This window comes from Melozone crissalis, unplaced genomic scaffold (genome assembly GCF_028551555.1).
Source record: "Melozone crissalis strain CALT ecotype California unplaced genomic scaffold, PUWL_Pcris_2 ptg000008l_1, whole genome shotgun sequence".
Taxonomy (NCBI): Eukaryota; Metazoa; Chordata; class Aves; order Passeriformes; family Passerellidae; genus Melozone; species Melozone crissalis.
Genome location: NW_026535786.1, coordinates 16,538,637 through 16,558,110, shown reverse-complemented (window position 1 = coordinate 16,558,110; position 19,474 = coordinate 16,538,637).

Genomic DNA, 19,474 nt, shown 5'->3' with positions numbered 1-19,474 from the left:
GTTAAGAAGCACAAAAAAAAATGTCTGGTTAATTTAAGGTGAAATCAGAAAAGAAAAAATACAAGGGCCATCCTGGTTCTCAGAGTGTCATCACTCTTTCTGGTTTTAGATGGTACACTAGATACTCAGCAACTCTGAAATTGAGATCCAAAAATTGAATGGGGCCACATTGTTCCTTCTCACCACATTAGAAGTTCCATATTGAATCTCAAATAATCTTCAATTACAGTGCAGTTGCTTTAAGGGGTTATGGAGAACAACAATGCATTGCATAAAGTCTCACAGGCACGTATATTAAGTAGCAAATGCATTTGGAAATTACAGGGTTATCCATGAGTCTTGTTGCCTTTTTTCATTTTTCTCTTTAATCTATGTGCCAGAAAGATAGTGACATTAATAAAGAGGGCTCTGACCATTTCTTTCACTGAGGTGCTTTGTAGGAGAGTCAAGATCACACCAAGGACTCTGTCACACTCTGTGTGCAGCCTGGGTCAGGCTGGTATGGGCAGAGGGAACATAGATCTGGGAATATGTGAAACTAACAGGATGCTTTGAAAGCTTCTCTCTGTGCTCATGCACATTTCCCTTTCTGTACACAATCCAGCCAGTGGGCCCAGACAGATAACAGCAGTGTGTCCTCCTGGACTCAATGATCCCAAAGGTCTCTTCCAGCCTAACTGATGGATTCTTTGATTCTATTTTCTTTCTGTAGGTGCAGATGTCATATGTTGGTCATTGTGAAAAATTAAAGAAAATAATTCTCTGCTCAAAGGTGAAGAAGGTTTCTTGGTGAATTAGCAGTTACTGTAATCCTGAAGAGCTCATACTCCACCTTCACAGTGGTAGATTTCTAAGGAGCCCAGACAAATATATTTCATATGGAAGGAGTTTTCTCAACTGATAGAAACAGCCCCAGACACCAGTGCTCCGTTATTTTCTGTATCCAGCTTCAAAACAATACCACAGCTTTCTCTTTCTTTTTTTTTTTTTTTATTCTGATTTGTGAAGTGATTAAACAGTCCTTCAATTACATTTTGGTCAACTTTCCATAACAATACTCCTGTTCTGAGTGAAATTTAAAGAAAAGTGGAAGGCATTAAAAAACAAAACAAAAAAAAGAGAGAATAGGTAAAGAAATTCTGACAGGAGAGTTGATTGATGGTGTGTGTGCCTTATCTCTCGCAGCTTATGTAATATATATATGAGAAATAGTTAGTTTGATAGTTAAAGAAACTAAATGCCTGTCGAGAATAAAATACATCAGGGACGCAGAACAATTCCTCATCTGGTTTGGCTATCATTCACTTTCCAGCCTACTGGCTGTCTCCCAGGAGAATTCATAATAGATCAGAGGCAATGATCTTCTCTCCCCAGGCCCCCACTGTTTCCTCCCTCCTTCCCCATTTCCTCCTTCTTTCCTGCTGTCACCATCTCCTCCATCCCATCCTGCCAGCTCCCTGCCCTGGGCTGTGTAAAAGGAGTGTGCAAATCTACAGAGCTCTGGGAAAAGAACTTGGTGTGGCCACCAGGATGGGATGAAGGAGAAGGGGCCAGTCCATGCAGTGGGCACTGAGCCATCCTCACATGCTGCTCACAGCCCCTTGCAGGCTGTGCTACAGAGACCACCAGGGCACACGGGGGAGGCAGGAACAGAGTCTCTCCAGAACTTGAGAAAAAAAGTCATGGACTCAAAGCAAAGATGAGGCCTGAACAATGCAATAATCACTGAATGAACATTTTCCACCCAGTATTCCCCATTTCCCTAAATTTTCCCTCTCACTATCTCGCCTCCCTACCACTGAAAAAAGACAATCTTCTGTCAATCAGAAGACAATGGGCAAGGTCTATGCCAAACCCTTCTAGTACCATAGGTTTCCCCTAACAGTCTCTTGTAAAAGCATATGCTCAAAACAAAGCCAATATTAAAAATATTGGTTGCAGGTAGGCCTGTTCCTGTATAGGGTCTGATGCATCATTGCTTTAGTTCCTTAGAAATCTCCAAGACTTGATTTATGGGAGGGAAGCAGTGCACTGAACACTGGAGTTATTGCATTGGGTTACCCCCCTTCCCCTTCAATTTTGTTCCCCTCTGCAAAAGCTCAGCTACTGTTTGAGACCCTGTAAAGAGACAGAAGGGAAGTTGGTACCTTTCAGCTTCAAGGGAGGCTCTATGGTCCCAAATGGGCAGCAAGAACATGACATTTGGCAGGACCGTGGGCTTCATGCCAGAGATATGCCATCAACACAGCCAAGAAAAATACAGATAAATTTACCATGACAGAAAACTGTGAAGTGAAAGTCCACATGCTGCACCTCAAGAATTATGTTAGATCTGGTGGGAATATACTTTGAAGGCTTTGTCTGCACTGAGACTGCTCTGTAGAAACACTGCTGTTCTCCCTGAGTTCCTGAGAGACACAGCTCTGGTTTCTTCAGTAAAGAGCAGGGACATCTGTACGCTGAATAACCAGCAGCAGGAGTGTCTCAATTGATAAGACACAATGGATCAGTAGGTGGCAAAACACACAGATCAGTTCTAAGGGCCCTTACAGGCATAGTTACAAGAAAAGGTTCTGAATCTAGAGCTGGGGAAGAAGCTCAGCTTGGGTGAAGTGTATGTCGGGATATTGGGTCTGTGAATTGGCGTGGAAGAAACTGAGACTGAAGGAAAACCAATAGATTAATAAACAGTCAGAAGAGAGAAATGGAAATAGTTGGACAAGAAAACCAGTACAAGGTAAGGAGGTGAACACAAGCAGCAGACACAGCTAGATTTTGTCCTGCTCACTATGGAGTCTAGAGCTTAGATAAGAAATCCAACAGGGACTACTGCAGTGTTACAGCATCTTCTCTATCAGTCTGGTATCACTTTTTGCACTGCCTGCCCCACTAAAGGATCCTTCTCCTTGTCTGCTTCTGTTTCTTCCCTCTCCACCCCTTGGGAGCTCTCTGTTCCACTGGAGGGGAAGGGCTGAAATATGCTCCTTTCTCCAGGAAAGTGCTGGAGCAGACAGAAGGTGCCACAAGATGTGTCAAAGGGGGTCCTGCAGGTTACAGCTGAGTGAGGAGGGATGTGGTGTGGAGGGCCACAGCCAAAGGGGGGCTGCATGCTGGAGGATAAATTCACCCAGAAACAGGGTTCAGCCCCACAGTGAGACCATGAGGGATGGTGCAAATACAGAGAAAACCCACCCTAAGCTGCCTAGCCCATTGACACTAAATACCATCATCATCGTGTTCAGATAGATCAGTATTTGGGGGAGGTGTTAGCACCACAAAAGAATCAAATGGCAGTGCCCAAATGGGACTGCCCAGTTCAACAAGGTAGAGGACACTGTCCTGGGAATTACTTGGTCTTGTGCCATTGTTTTCTCTAACTGGGTCACACAGAAGCTGCTATTTCACCTGACTGCAACCTCCCAGAGCCTCCCTTCCAATACTCAGGGATGTTTCCTGCCCTCCCCTGAGGCACACAGCCTGGCAGGAGAAGTTGGAGTGAACTACTCCAGTTTCCTTCATTATTCTCCAGGACATGGGGAAACCCATGCCCTCTTACCAAAACCTCAAGGCTGCTGCAAGAGCAGTATACAAGGATTGCAGCCTAAAGATAAAATTTCCTTGTCCCCCTTCCAAGCACAAACTGAACAGCAGTTTAGGTGAGGTTTTCAAGCCAGGCATGTTTTTTCATTAATCTCTTTCCAACATCAGTTCATTCTCAATCCCTTTGGCACAAAGCTGTGAGGACCATTTATTGCTAATAGTAACTGCAAGCTCCATGACAAAATCAGTCTCTCCATAGGAATGGAGAGCTTCATAATTATAAATCTAAGCATAGGCAGGAAAGGGAAAAAACAAGAAAATCCCATGATCTCATCGTTCCAACTGACTTTGGCAGGAGCTACAACCCAAAATGCACTCAAAGCACTATGTGTCTATCAAAGCCTAATGAAACAAGCAGGAAATGGGAAGTCTCCTGACAGTTCAGCATTTGTATCTAACAGGGCCATACCCTGAAGAGATAATCTCTGTATCTGGTCACCTGAGTTTCAGGCATCCACAGGTGAAATCCATAGCACAGTCTTAACTGCATCATCTTTAGGGGAGGTTTTCCATTAGCTCTTTTCAGGAAATGTAGCAAACGGTTTCACTGAAAGGCACCTCTTAAACACATTTACATAAGTAAGCTTTCACTTACAAAAAGCAGCCTCAGTCAATCCACTGGGGTTTTCCATCACCCCCTAAACTTAACAGCATATGATTGAAGAGCAATGGAGTAAGCAGCTTCTTCCCTAATTGCTCCTCCAAAGTGACTTTATGCACTGGGTGGTTGTGAGAGGTGGGGTTTCTCCTGCTCAGGTTCAGGGAACTGGAGGCTGGCCTAAGGGCCAGCTTTCCTAAGGAGCTTCATTACACCAACTCCTACTACATTATTTATCATTTGTTTGCTCAGCTCTTTTAATTGCTTTTTTACAAGCATTACACTGCCTGCAGCCCTCCAGGGAGGACATATGCCTCTGTACCTCCTGGTCTGTGGTGCTGGGCTCTGCCCTTCAGATGCCTGCTCTGTGTGTTCCCTCAGGGAAGTGAAGGCAGCCCTTTGGGGCAGAGATGAACAAATCCAGATGCAGTGAGAAAATGGGACAATGCACAACAGTGTGTCTGTCAGCAGACCTGCTCTCTCTGGGCGTTCACATGTGCTGCTCCTAATTCACCTTTCCACCACTGCCTTAGAAGCAACATCATCCTCTTTCTGAATTGAAGAAGTCCAAGGATGGATAAGAATTAGTGTAACAGCCAGTGTTTAAGACCCCATGTTCTGTGAGCCGTCAACATCTAGCACTTGGCTTATCACTAGATGTCAGCTCTTAAAATTGCAATTATGAAGAAAAGCAATTTAAAGTCATTATCATAGGCTTTCTAAAGTGCATTTGTTTTCTTCAACCCCCGTCCTCCTTCTCTCAATGTCTATGCAATTGAATTTATTGGGACAGCCTGTCTTTGTAGGCAGGAAGAAATAACACCCATACAGTGCTCTGCCTTCTTTGTACTCATCAAATGATTGCTCCAGTGCACTTCTTTTTATTCTTTTCTTTTAAACACTGAAGCAGGCAGGATTGAGGGTGAAAATCTTTTCCTAGTGTTCCTCTGGGCTGATGGGGCTCCACTGTGCCTCAGCAGCTAGGCTTTTCCTAAACCATGCTGCTGAAAAGTGCACACCACACTGTAATGCAGTCGCTATATATAGTCTGTAAAGAGCTTTTGGAAACCAGGAGGAAAAGAGCTATTTGATGTACAATAAATTATTAATTGTTATTAGTTACTAAAATGACAGGTTTCTGTTGCTCAGCTACCCTCCACCCCTAATTTGGGGGAAGGGTTGCTTCTCTCCCTCCTCCATTCTCTCCATGACCCCCTTGCTCCAGGCCCACTTTGGGACTATCTCTGCATCTTTCTTCCCTTTACTGACTGAGACTGGACTGAATCTCAGTCTTCCTTCAATTTCCCCATACACACAGTGTTGGAAATAACAGAGCAGTAGTGCCTCAGAGCACTCAGCACTATAATCTGCATTCTGCCTGTACATTTAAAGCAGGATTACACACAGCTACCCCCTTGTGTTGGTCCCAGTACCTTATCTCTGAGAACAGAGCAGTAATCTGAGCCATTTACCCACAGCATTTCGCCCCTTCTTGCATTTATTATATGCCTGGAAAAGCATAGATTCCTTTTTTGGGGTATGTCTGAGCTCACATGCCTCTCGTGCTGCAAACAGCCCTGCATGACACTGCTGTGTGCCTGCCAGCTTCATCCTGTGTGGAAGGGCTTTGTATGGGGAACACAGGTGTGGCACAGGTGAGGGGTAGCTGGGAGGCAGTGCAGCATCTGCCAGGATGGAGCAGAGGCTCAAGGTCACCCATCCTCTCTGCCTGTTTAACTGGACTCTGGAAACCCCTCACCTGTTTGTGAGGTTACAGTTCCAAAACATACTTTACATTGAAATTGTCTGTGATGAACTTAAACCTAGAACACCTGCCTTTACTCAGCTCTCTGTCAGACATGCACATGCTCTGCATAACACAAAGAATATTCAGGGGAAGATGAAGCAACTGGGATGTTAAAGCTGCCACTGTGTCACTGCTGGATAACCATAACCCAAGCTCTGTGTTGAGCCATGATGTGCTTGGCCTCATGAGCACGTGTCCTGAGTCACTCCAGCCCCCAAGTGAAAACAGGGGAAAATACTCACTGAGCCTTGTCTGCAAAATAATCAGTCTCCACACACTCCATACAAATTGAGAAGCGATACTTTCTCTACTAGTAGAGAAAAAACATTAATTTTAGCATGAAAATTTCAAAATATCTCACAAGAGAAGCACAACACAGGGCAAGGCTCTGTAAGTAAGCATCTTGGAGTCACAAGTCTTTCAGGCAGCTGAGAGGCATGGTACAGGCTACCTTGAGCATGAGCAGCAGCTCCATCTAGCACATGCCCCAGATAACTGTGTCTATTTGCTCATCTCATCATTTGAAACAGACACACTGCTCAATTTACAGGGAAGCAGGAGGACTCTTGCCTTTACCACTCTATGAAAAATATACCCCATTGTCAGCCATGAGTGCAGCTGCACTACTGTGAATATGATTTATCTGCCAGGGCTGATGAAGACGAACGAGCTTTGGTGTGATTTCAAAAGCCAGGATAAAAATCTGCCCGGGTGAGCTGGGGAGGGGGAACTCAACCACCTGTACCATCCACACTCCCATGGGCAACTCCACACGTGGCAGCAGTGCATGCAGGAGCAATGAAGATTGTAAGGGAGGTGGATGTGCACATGAGGAAGCATATGAAAGATTTTCCATGACAGTTGTTGGATATAAAGCACTTAACAGAGGTTTTAGAAAAGCTTTAGGAAAGCTTTTCTAGATGGATGACCTGATTTGGACAGTTAATTCCAGATTTCCTCAAGCCAAGAACAAATAACGGGAAATACCTTCACCTACCACTGGAATCATGAAGATTAATTGGAAGAGAGGGTGCATTCCACTTTTGTAGAGAAAACGATGCAAGAGCATAGCAAACACAGAGGACCAACATTTTTGCATCCCTATTCCAGAAAAACCGTGGGGAATATTTTTCATTTCATTCTAGAGAAATAACCCATCTCCCCAGAGTACATGTCTATAGTTCTTGCTTCTGCGAGGAGCGCACTGGAGTATAAAGAAGAAATTCAGAAGTAGAAACGAAATAGATTTATTCTTTTTTAAAGTAGCAAACTTAAAACATTGCAAAAGGTTACAATGATTTAGAACACCCAGTCTGCGCGGCCACGCTTGGCTGTTCCCCGCGTACGTGTGAGGTGACTCAGCGCACGGGGCTCCTGCGGCGGCCGGAGGAATTGTGCTGAGCTGCTCGCAGCCTCCTGCCTTTCCCTGCTGCATTTCCCGGCTGCCTTCGCCAGGGGCGCAGGGAGAGAATTCCCTGCTCGCCGTCTGGGGACACGGCACCGAGCAGCTCCTGCTTCTCCGTCACAGCAAAGGCAAGTGCGATGCGGACAGAGTGGCTGCTCCCCTGTGTCGTGTGAGAGAAGAGATGTCAGCCATGAAGTTCATTCCTTTTAGTCTGAAAGTAATTTATGACCAGACCAACACTTTTAAAGTTTGCTGAAATGAGAGGCTCAAAGACTGGCTAGCCCCTTGTACGCCACTACCCTGCAATAGGGTTGTACATATGCATCCACCTATAATAGCTTGCTACATTAACCTCTCCGGGCTTTGCCATTTCAATTATATTATTATTGTCAAGCTGTGGGTGTGCACAGTCTTCCCCCTTGGACAGACTCTGTGGTATCACTATCAGCAAAATCTAATTGGCTACCAGCATTCTGTTATCTCTATGAAGTAGCTGTCACAAAGGTGACATCAGCGTGTCAACACGAGTGATTGGATGGCATTGTGAAAAGTAGTTACCTGCCACATAGTCTGCTTTAGCAGGAGATAAACTAAATTGCAGAAGATCATCTTCTTTGTACACACACAGATCACAGAGATTGGAAGAAGGTACTCACTCAGTCACTCTAATATCAAAATTGCCACAGAGGAAGAGAGCAAAGCCCAGAGTGCCTCTAGGCAGACAGGAGCTAGGTTATATTCCTGCACTGAAGAGATTCCTTGTCATCCTTTTGCATCAGCTACAGAACTCGGAGAAACTGTGTGATTATTATGAACAGGGTAGGGTGTGGTAAGGTTATAATAAGTGGATGGAAAACCAAGCATTGTCATGACAGAAACTGGACTAAAACCACTGTCCAACCAATCCTTCATTGATTTGTTGGCCCAGAATATTCCACATTAGGCTGGGAAGAAAAAAAAGTAATCATGACATACACTCAAGGGGAGCAAAGTAGCAATGGTACAGTTGTATTAGATGGGTTCAGGTTGCCATTTTATGTGGTCTACAACAGAAAATGAAGCTCTTCCTAAAAATACAGAATTATTGTGAGCCATTTAGATGAGATAGATGCATGAGTGTCCAGTCTCATGACATACCCTGTAGAGCAAGGATATTTACTGAAGTATCACTGAGCTTAAGCTAGGCATAATAGTTTCAAAAGGCACAAAGTCAGGGATCAGTTAAGCAAAGCAGAACACACATTGGCTTTCCCTTGTGGAGTAATGTCTGGCATATCGTTCTCTCTAGTTGCTCCAATCAAATAGATAATCTGAAAATATTTTGATATTGTTATTCAACTCGACAGTTATGAATGAACAGGCACATAAAGAAAACTTCATTTGAAGCTGTGGTTGTCAGTGCATTTAGGAGTCGGGTATGCAGTTCTGTTGTAATTGAGAAAAGGTGCAAGGGAACATAAAACAACTTGAATGGAAGCAAAAAATAGACTCTCTTGGACAAATGCAATCCTCAGTGACTTTTCTCTAAGCCAAAAGGAGCTGACAGTGAGGTACAAGATTGGGAATGCATAAGAGGTACACAAGAAGACTTCTCAGGGACTGTAGTTATAGTTCATCATTTTGCTTTCATCATCGTCAGTCAACATCACTTGTTAGGATTATTGAAAAAACACTCTCCAACCTCTTGATCCTTAAATTCCAATTATTAGTACTATTGAAAACTGTTTCATTGCCAGTGCTGCCCTGCCACAAAAGAATGACAATGGTAACATGTTTTCATCATCCCCTGGTTCATGCTGTCTGAATGAAAGTGCATTTACGATTTGTGAATCAGAGGACTAGAAAAAAATGTAGTCACTTAAAGCCTGCTCTCTCTTGTCAGTCCAGGCACCAGCCACTTTCAAGAGGCTGAATATGGATCTGAATCCCACTTGTGGAGTAGTGAGATGTGAAGCAGGTGAAGGAGAAGAGCAACTTCCGATCTACCACCGTAAGAGACAGCAGACCCCAGGCAAGTCTACTCTTTGGCTGCATCTCCCATTTGGAAAGTAAATTCTGAGGGAGAAGCAAAGTTAATTTTTTTTTTTTTTTTAAATAGCATCCATAGATCCTACAGCTTCCCATTTTGAATCCTCCATTATGACTCGTGCAAAAGAAACAATGAAGATCTTCTGCACACAGCTATAATAGAGAGATCCTACACCTCTGGTGAGTCAGGACATTCAAGGCAGAATAGTGAATTTCCTTTCACATCTCAGCTTTTAATTGTGTCTAAATTTCTCAATAAGCATCTTTGTTTTCCTGAACTTCAGCATGACTAGATCACTTGTCAGCAGAAAATGCTTCTGGGGGAAAATTATATGTCATTTGGAAAACATTTTCTAGCAATGGAAATCTTGAGAAAGTAAAAAAAAAAAATCTAGTTTCTTCAACACCATCAAAAGTTTATCCATTAAGAAGAAAACATGTTATGTCTGTAAAGTTTATACTTGCTTTATTCATTGTTTTCCTTCAGAAAGATCTATATTCAGGATTCATTCCTGAAAGGACAGCAAGGCCCTTTCTACAGTAAGACAACGTGCTCTGTATTGATGTAATTGCATTGATGCCAACTTCTTTCATGTAGGCAGTGCTTCAGCTGCCCTTGAAAAACACTGAATCTCTCCAACAGGGTAAATTTGCTGGAGGTCATGTAGAGAATGAAACCTCAAAAAACTTGAACTTTTATGGTAGTTCTTCAATATAGCAGGAATGTTAATTGACCTTATATTTTTCTTGTGCATGTCAGACAATATTGCAGGACTACAGATGGAGGTGAAGAATTTGCTGTGCCATGCCTGGGTGATAGCTTCCTCCAGATGGAGGGCAGTGAGAAAAGAAGAATTGAGGAATTGATGGTGGTTTCTCCAAGTTCCCCATCAATGTCAGATTCAAACCATTTGATGTCATTAGAAGTGAAGCAGTCTGTTGTCAATTTTCTCCTGTTTATATTGCCCCTGGAAGCAGACAAAATAAAGGAAGGGAAATTAAAGCTCTTGAGGGCTTCTCTTCCCTCCTTTTTTTGTGCTTCTGTCATTCTATGTGACTGTTGTTCTTCTTCTTGACTGCTCAGGAACTGTCACCTTGTATAGCATCCAGGGGGTCTGTAGCAATTCAGTGACAAAAAAATAATATAGTGGGGGGAAAACTCACATAAGAGGCAGATGAAAAAAGTGGTGAAGCCAACATTAAAAAAAAAAAATCAACAACAAGAGGGAAGCAATGGGTTTGGTATGGTTGCAGTTGTTACTGTGCTCTGGAAATATCAGTAATGATGAAGTAGAGGCCATAAATTGCTTTGAAAACCTCTATGACCTTTTCCCTATTCTCTGTCACTCTGGAGATGAACTGTGTGCATTGGAGGTTTCTTTCTCCATCTCCCCTTCCTCACCTTCTTCCTTTTTCCTGTGATTTAACAGATACAGTAACCTTTGTGCTTTTTATTGTACACTCAGGAAATAAAATTCCACTCAGTTAAGCCACATTGTGAGTTGCAAGGCAGCCATCAACCCAGCTGGACTGAAGAGTGCAGCAGCTCAGGAAACCCAAATCAGGCAGATTCTAGACTCTGGAGTCCATCATGAGTTGAAGAACTGCTGCACTGTCCTTTTCCTGCCCTGGCTCCCCCCTCTCAAGTAACAGTGACCTGCAGCCACCTAATCTGGTCCAAACCCAACAACCCAGATCCCATATCGCCCCCTATCAGGGTCAGGCAGAATCATTTACCTCTTTGGCTTGGAGAAATGGTCACATGGTCACAGGTCCCCATCTGTAAATACACAGCTTTATGGAAGCACCTAGAGTCCCAGAGGAGACATGAAACAGATAAGGTCAATCACATTAGAGCCCTGGAATTACATGTTAAGGCAGCTTTTGGCTTAAACAGAATATTGGGAATTACAGAGGCAAGTTCTGTGTGTTTTGAAAAGGCTGATCAAGGAGTGATCAATAAAAATGCCCATAACTCTGTGGCTCTATCAGTAACAAAAACATTGTAAAATACAGAAATGTCAGTTATAGGGCATCTCTGAATTAAAATCCTGGGCCTTTATAGAGGTGAACTGGGGTGAAGACTAAAAAAAAAAGAGGCATGGTGTTCACTGGACAAGAACTTTCAATTCACTGTGCAGCCAGTGCAAGAAGAGCTCTCATCTCTCCACCGAGATTCCTTTCAGGTCACCAGCTCACGAGCTTATCAGAAGGACCAGACAGGCAAGTCCCCTCACTCCTGAGGTCTGCCAGCCATGGCCCTGCTGTGTGAGAAGAAGGTGTGAACACCCTTGCAATGACTTGCTCTGCCTTTGAGAAGCTGGTATTCCTCTCAGTCTAGATTTCCTTCAGGGAGCCATTCACTGGGTTCCTTGTGTGGGCGCAGGGCCTCCCTTTGAACCTTATTCTGCCATCATGGAGAGAGCTGAGCTCCCTGGCCTGAGAGATGCCCGTGATATAAGAATTCCTGACTTAGTGGACATTTTTGTGTTGGATAGATAGAGTGCTGGTAAAAGAGTGAAAGAAGTGCTGTTTCTGGGCACTTTTGGCCATAAATCTTGTGCCACAGGATCAAGTAAAAGAGGTAATAAATCTCTTAAGGCTTGTAAGACACAATGCCAGATCCAGCCCTTGGAAAAAGGAAGTACAATTCCATTGACTGCCAACACTTGTTTGCATGAGACTTTATCTCATTTCGTCTCACTATCCCCAATACCAATGGCTTGTCTGCTTCAACTGTCTCTGAAGTAAGTATTGCTCTGACAAAAGAGAGCAGCAGGCTAGAGATGGCCAGAAAATGCTATTTCCATACTATTTTCTCATGTTGCCAAAAGTTCTCATTGCACAGCACATATAATACAGCCGGGGGCAGAGAAGGCTCAGGACAAAGCCACTGTGTCTGCACAGATATCCTTCTTACTCTTTCTGCCAACACCTCTATGGCCAAATTCTCTGGCTTGACTGATAGTATCCTTCAGGCATCATGAGAGTGGCCCCATTGACACACCAAAAAGAATTAATGCAGTACTCCCAGATCTTTAAGCACCTCTGGAGTTCTCCTGAAAGGACATGGATGGCTCCTTGCCACAGATTATTTCTGTGCATAAGAACCTAATTTTGTGAGAACATACACCAGAAAGCTACAGATGGCCTACATCATCACGCACCTCCCATTGCTGTTCTCTCATGTGCAAATACTCTCCACCAAAACCACTGTGGGCAGCCCAAAACACCCAGATATGCTCAGTAGGGCACTAATAGAGTGAAGCTGATCAGATGACCTCAGTTACATTTATGCTTTACACATTCTAGGGAACTCTTTACTTCCAGAGCCACAAGCGCCAAGCAGGGCAGATACCTCAGCATAAATTCCCTAGCAGGCATGTGTGAGACTGACGAGCTTCTGAGTCAGTCAGACAATGAGTCATTGCCCTCTGGAGGGGAAAAACACCAAAACCTGTCAAAGCTGGTTTTCGAAAACAAGAGGAAATTGTTCAAGTTTAACAAATAGGTAGGCAATTGGCTGGATTGGGAAAGTCCTTGTTCCTGTTCCTGTATTTGCCACCTCCCACATCCCAGGTGAGTGCTCTAGCAGGCCCACACAGCCAATCTCCTCCTCACTTGACAGCTATTGAGACAGCTAATACAAAGTGTAATAGCCCCTTCTCCCCCACAACTCCCCTTAGGCAGGACTAAGAGAGTACTTCAACTGGTGAAAAAAAACAAACCAAAAACCCCCAAAATACCTCCAAAAAAAAAAACTGAGAAAAGTCTTGTCTTCTAGAAACAGGGCTAGAGTAAGGGCTTCTGTGTGACTTCCAGCTTCCTTGGTTAAACCCTTGGCCCTTGCTGTTTGGTTTTCAGGTCCAGCTGGTCTTTTTCATCAAAAATTCCCAGCTGAGATAAAAAACTCCTTCCAAAAATGTTACATTAAAAAAAAAAAACAACCCAGAACATTTTATGATTTCACAAACTGAAAGTCTTCAGTACACAACTGTCGGGAAACCTCCCCATTGAGATTCTGTGAAAGATGCTCCAAGAAACAGCAGTGGTACAAATATTATAAAGACCAAGTATCCAGGCTACAGGTAAGCAAGAGTTAGATATAAGAGAGTCTGACCTTGTTTCTGAATCTCCATGTGCCATACTCATTCACTGTGGAGGCATTCAAACAAGCCAACAGTTGCTCCTTTTCTTTTTGCCAAATAATAAATCTTTCAGACAGCCTCACTGGAACTATTCAGACATGCAAACAGTCAGCTACTGGAATGTCTTTATTTGCAGGTTCTTGTTGCCCTTCCTCATATTCCCCAGGTTTCAGGCATCCCCTCATAGCACCCTCTGAGGAAATGAGAAGGCAAAATCATATTTTTAACTTCACAAGGGAGCATTAAGTTTTTGTTACACAAAAGGGAGCAGAGAACAGAACAGTTGACTGTCCTCTGGAACTATATTGAAGTAATAGCTTTTTTCTTTTAAAGGCTAGTGTTTTGGAAATCAATTATGATGCTGACATCTGAGTGCCAAAAAGAAATTACTGGTTTAATTGGAGAACTAATAAGACCAAAGGAATGCTGTGGACTTGGATGGGACTGGGCAATTGTGATCCAGGTAGCAGGGCAAGAATTAAAGATTTTAATCTGCTAATACATTTGGATGGAATTTTTACAAAAAAACTTCATAAAACGCTTCACCATTAAAACAAGAAAGAAAGATTAAGGAGTTTAGAAACCACAAGTAGAAAAAAAGTTTTGAAGAGAAAAATCTTTCTTGATCTTGAAAATCATTTGACTAAGAAACTTCTTCCTTCTGCCTGGTGTCTTTCATTGCAGATCCCAGAATATCAAAGGGGAGCAGTCAAATTATGATGACTGGCAAGGGCCATTATTTAGGCTTGACTATTAAAACAGAGGACAGGGATTAAGACCAGCTGAGTTTACAGATAAATTTGTAGCAAATGATGTTACTGTAAGCATAGTCAGTGCTGACATCCAACTATGTTCAGCTAAAGAAGCAGAGACTCATCTATGCTTCTAAAGGCACTAGAAAAAAGAAAAAGAAAAACATTCTAAAACCCTCCTTTTTTTTGCTTCCTTTAACTAGTTCCAACCGATATTTGTCAAACTCTGGTTTTTATTTTTTTTTCCAAAGAAGAAATTCAATAACTTTCTCAGGCAATCTATTTTACTGCCTAACTATTCTTACTGCTAGAAAGTTATTTGTAATATGGAGCAAGAGGATCTAGGTTACAATTTAATCCCATCATTTCTCATTCTTTCCTTGGTGGATGTGGACAGCAGTCTTATCTCCACAGATACTGAAGGTCTAGCAGCAAATTCAGCTTTCCTTACTGTCAGGCATAGACCTTAATTACAAGATGATTCCAACTTTTACAGCTCATATTTGTATATACACTATGCATATTTATGGCACATGCCAACGATGACTGCTTTGAATGGATGGTTGTGAGGATTTTGTTGAGGTAAAGAAAACAAATTGTCATTGCTGGCATTACAGCACAAGAAACGTTTTTCACACACCCTCATAAGTATTCCACACACACAGATATATATATATATATATGTTCAGTTTTCCCATTAAAAGCAGTGTTGTTTACATACCCTGACAGTTCTGAGGGCAACCTAATGCTACCACAAGTGTGCTCAGCCCACATCTGCACACAACCCCCCAGTGCACACACAGGCACAGAGGACACGAATGCTCATGGATTTGCGGTGCAGACTTGCAGATGGTATAAATCAGTGTCGCTCCTACTCAGCCTAATTCCTATTCAAGCTGGCCATAAGGCATGAACAGACAAATACGTGGATCTCCATGTCTGCCCAGCCATATGGACTGCATACCCAGGTGGGTGTGCATTGCACACCTTCCTGGCCTGATGGATGCTGCAGCTCAGCTGCCAGCCCGGCCACCCAAAGCACAAACTTGAGCACCATCAAGTTCCCATCCACAGGAAACCATCTGAGGCCCTGGGAGAAAGGCTGTGAGCAGCACAGTGCTGTGCAGCAGGGCCCTGTTGAACCAATTAGGGTTAACACATTTCTGGTTAATGAGAGGTGCCGGTCATGATTGTAAATTAATATTTTCCAGTGGCTACCCATGCACTCAAGTGTCAGTATTGATCAAACTTACCTCTGCCCAGTTAATGCTGATGGATTCAACAGCAACATACGCCTGCTCATCTGTTACCCAATTAAGATAAGCTCCCGACTCATCCTAATAGCTGTATTTATTGTCATCAGGAATATTGATGTGTCCCTGTGCTAACTGCAAGCCAACATAGTCACACGAGCACATGTAAAGGACACAGCGCTGCTCCGGGAATTGTCTCAGGCCCAAACCACAGGGAGAAACCACCTTGTTAACCTTCGGGTTCTGTTTTCAAGGAAGGCAGTGTTTTCTATGGAGAAGGGAAGAAAAAAAAATGTTCCTCCTCTTATCTAGACTTAGTAGTAGTAGTAGACGAGTTTCAGGCATGCCCTGCCCCACATCAGAGAATAAGCAGCGCAGCAAGCTCCACAAATAAACTGCTTGGGCTTGTAAAGACTAAAGCAAATGGAAGCCTCCTGTTGCACTGGGAGTCCAGCATGTGAGAAATGCTGGGCATGTAAGGAAAATGCCTATGGGAGGAAAGAAATAAGGATTAATGAGCAGCTTTTTACATGGTTTCCTACATTTCTAGTCTGGCTGTCTGAATCAGAAGCTGCTGGGTAATGGGCCTTGGGTAAGGGACACAAGAGCAGCTGTCTACACAAAGCAAACAAAAAAAATAGAAAAAAAAGAGAAGATTCTATGAAAATTTAACATTTTCCTTGCAGTGCAAGGGGTTCATTCCTTAAAGGCCAATATACATCCCACCTGAGATGCAATAGCCCATTCCTGGAAACAGACTCCTGCCTGTAGCAAATGGGCTATCAAACAGAACAAGAGATGAGGACCCATTTACTCATAAAAAGGTCATTTTAAACTAAATCAGAAGTGAGAGCTCAGAGGAGGCCAGTTCATCCCTGCGGCCAAAGTGCAGCCCTGACAATCCCAGCCAAAGTAACCACCCTGTGCAGCCAGGATTGCATGCTGTGTTATATATAAGCAGAAATTTTTTTAAAAAGGGGTCATGGATTGGCTCAAAAAGTTAGAAAACTGTTAATAAGGGTCTTTTAGTGTGCAACACATTACTGATGCTTTTTCCCTGCCATGTGAGCCAAAGAAGACAGCACCATCTCACTTACGTAGAGGCTGAGTTTGGTCCCGGGAAACTGTTGGAATCTCAAGTCATCAGTAAAATCCAGCGATTTTCATAAGTGGTAGCCTCAATTTGCCTTCCAATTTGACAGATGCCCCCAAGGCAACTTATGGTCCTTATTAAGCCACAGTTAATGGCAGCTCATGCCGAGTGACAAAAGTTTGAATGGGATCTTGCAAATGGACATTTTTAATCCACCAGAGGTGGAGCTTGCAAGCCTGCTGCCACAGAGTGATGGCAGAGCTCACGCTGCTGCTGCTTCTGTCCAATCTGTCCTTTAGATAAGTGAAGGACACCTCTCTCCAGGGCTCTTCACTTAGTACTTTTCATCGTTCACTAAATTAAAAAGTGAGCAATTGACAGCACAACTTATTAAATGACTCGTCTCCCTTCTTCCTCCTACCACCATGGCCATGTTTTAACAGCCACAGACACTTTGCTGGTGTCTTTTTAATTTGATTTAACTAAAAAAATAACACAAAAAGCCATTTGGCCTTGTGCCACTCAATGTACTGCTATGGAGTAGGCATGATTTATAGGGTAATATTTCACACCCTGTTGTGTCTTATTACTTAACTAATAACAATATTTACCCAGGGTTTTCCCCAAGCAATTCAGACAGGTTTAAAAGAAATCTTGATTAAAGAATGACAGCCAAAGTATTGGATGTTAAGTATAAATAAGAGTAATGTGAAGAGAGTGGAAGAGTTTACTGTTGCATCCTGGTAGTTTGCAGTAAATCAGTATAATATGAAAGTTCCTCTTTACTGGGCTTCTCCAGTTGTCAGCTCCCTTGCTGCAGCCCATGTAGAGATATGCCAGACCTCTGACTTGCACAAGTGCAGCTCTTGTAGGATGCAGCAGCAACACGCAGTAGTAGCCTTTGCTTGCCAGAGACTGAGCCACTTATGCTAATCCCTTAGCCCCTAGACTACAGGATAATCATCCACCTCTCACCTCTTCTGGGGCTAGCCACCAAGAAATTTAATTATTGCAAACTAGAGTATCACAGACTTCATCTAACGTGAGTTCTCTACAACTCTCAGTAGTTTGCAACTACTAAAAGACTTGCAGCTGATAGAAAAAGCCACCAGTACGAGTATTACCTGTGAAACTCACTGCTGAGGCAGACAAAGGCAAGGACCAAGTAAATTACAGGGGTGTTAGATGCTACCAGTAAAAGCACTCCCATTCAGGTTAGAGAGGATATGACATTTTTACTGGTTCGCATAACTCACCAGTCAAGCAGCAACTCTCTCTTTGGTAGATTATTCCTTGTTCTTTGCACCTTGCAATTTCTGCTGAAACAGTCAGCATTGCCCTCTGATCAAGGCAGGATACAGAGCTGTCAAAGTCCTTGTCTCACTTCCTTTGGTAATTCTCCAGCTGACTAAGAGACTTAAGCAACACATCCATTCATCTAAGGAAGGCACTGCAGATTCCTCCCAGCCTAACTGCATTGAGAAAACTCATCTAATACTGTAAATACAAGGACTCCTGTCAAAAGCAAAGAAGAAAAAATACATTCAAATTTATGTCCAAGTTGGTATTTTCCTGACTGCCTCATAGATTACCTGCCCACTGGAAGGAGGGGGGGAACCATTGCCATTTTCTACAGATTCTTATTTTCCCATGGAGATTTTCCCTCCACAAGTTTACCAAGCTCCGAAGCGATTCCTATGTAAGAGTTGCTAAAATCACTGTGCTGGTAAAGATGTATGCAAGCCAGGGCTAAGCACTCTAAATAATGCAATTTCTGTAGAATTACTTAAGCTGATGAATGGGAAAAATCCTGAAGTTGTTACTCAAGCAAAACATTATTTCAAGATGCTGAAAATTTTGAATGAATAAAGGCTTCAGGATTTGGTCCAAGAGTTGTAATTTTGGAGCAGTCACCTTAAGAACCATAAGTCTCTTCTGACTTGACCTTGTGACAGAGCATGCCCTTATGGTCCAGTCCCACATCATACCAGCTGCAATCTGTCACAGGATGCATTTCTGAGAGGACTGCAGCTGAGGAGAAGTGAAATGACAAAACATTTACCTCTTTCATCAGGCTCTGCAGAGGTTGTCTTTTTAGCCTTCAGTATTTCAGCATTCACCAGCCTTGCTTCCACATTGGAAAGACAGGAAAGACTTGTTCCTTTCCAAGAGCACTATACTGCAGAGGAGCTTATGGACAAGCAGCTGAGCAGTGTTTGCATTTGCAGGATCTGTATCTGTGCTCAAACAGATCCAGCTCAGGAAGGTCACAGTGGTATACGAGGACAGGGAGAGACTGAGATCCTGCTTTGTCACCTCACCATGAGGGAAAGGAGCCCTGTGAGCCAGAATTTTGTGGAGGTGGTACCTCTGAATAACTAAGGAAGCAGGGAATGAAACACCATACCTTACAGAGAATGTCCAGTCCCAGCTAAGGGAGAACTTTCTGTTTTCCCTTTCACTGACATCACCTGCACCCTGTCTTACCACACGTTTCCTCTTCTCCTCCCTCTAAGTACACCCAGCTGCATTCAGCCCAGCCTTCCTGCTCTCAGGTCTGCACCCCATCAGGTCCTACCCAATCTCTCCCAAGGCCTCTTTTCCCCTACACAAGCACCTACCTATAGTTCTCTCACGCAACAGTCTCTACTTACAGCCCTTACAGTTCACACTGGGGAATGGTGTGAACTCATTATTAACTCTGCCAGCTGTTTTATCACCCTGACTCTCAGCACACCAAGCCAGAAAGGTCTTTGTTCTCCAGGACACCCCTCCCAGCTGACTGACTGG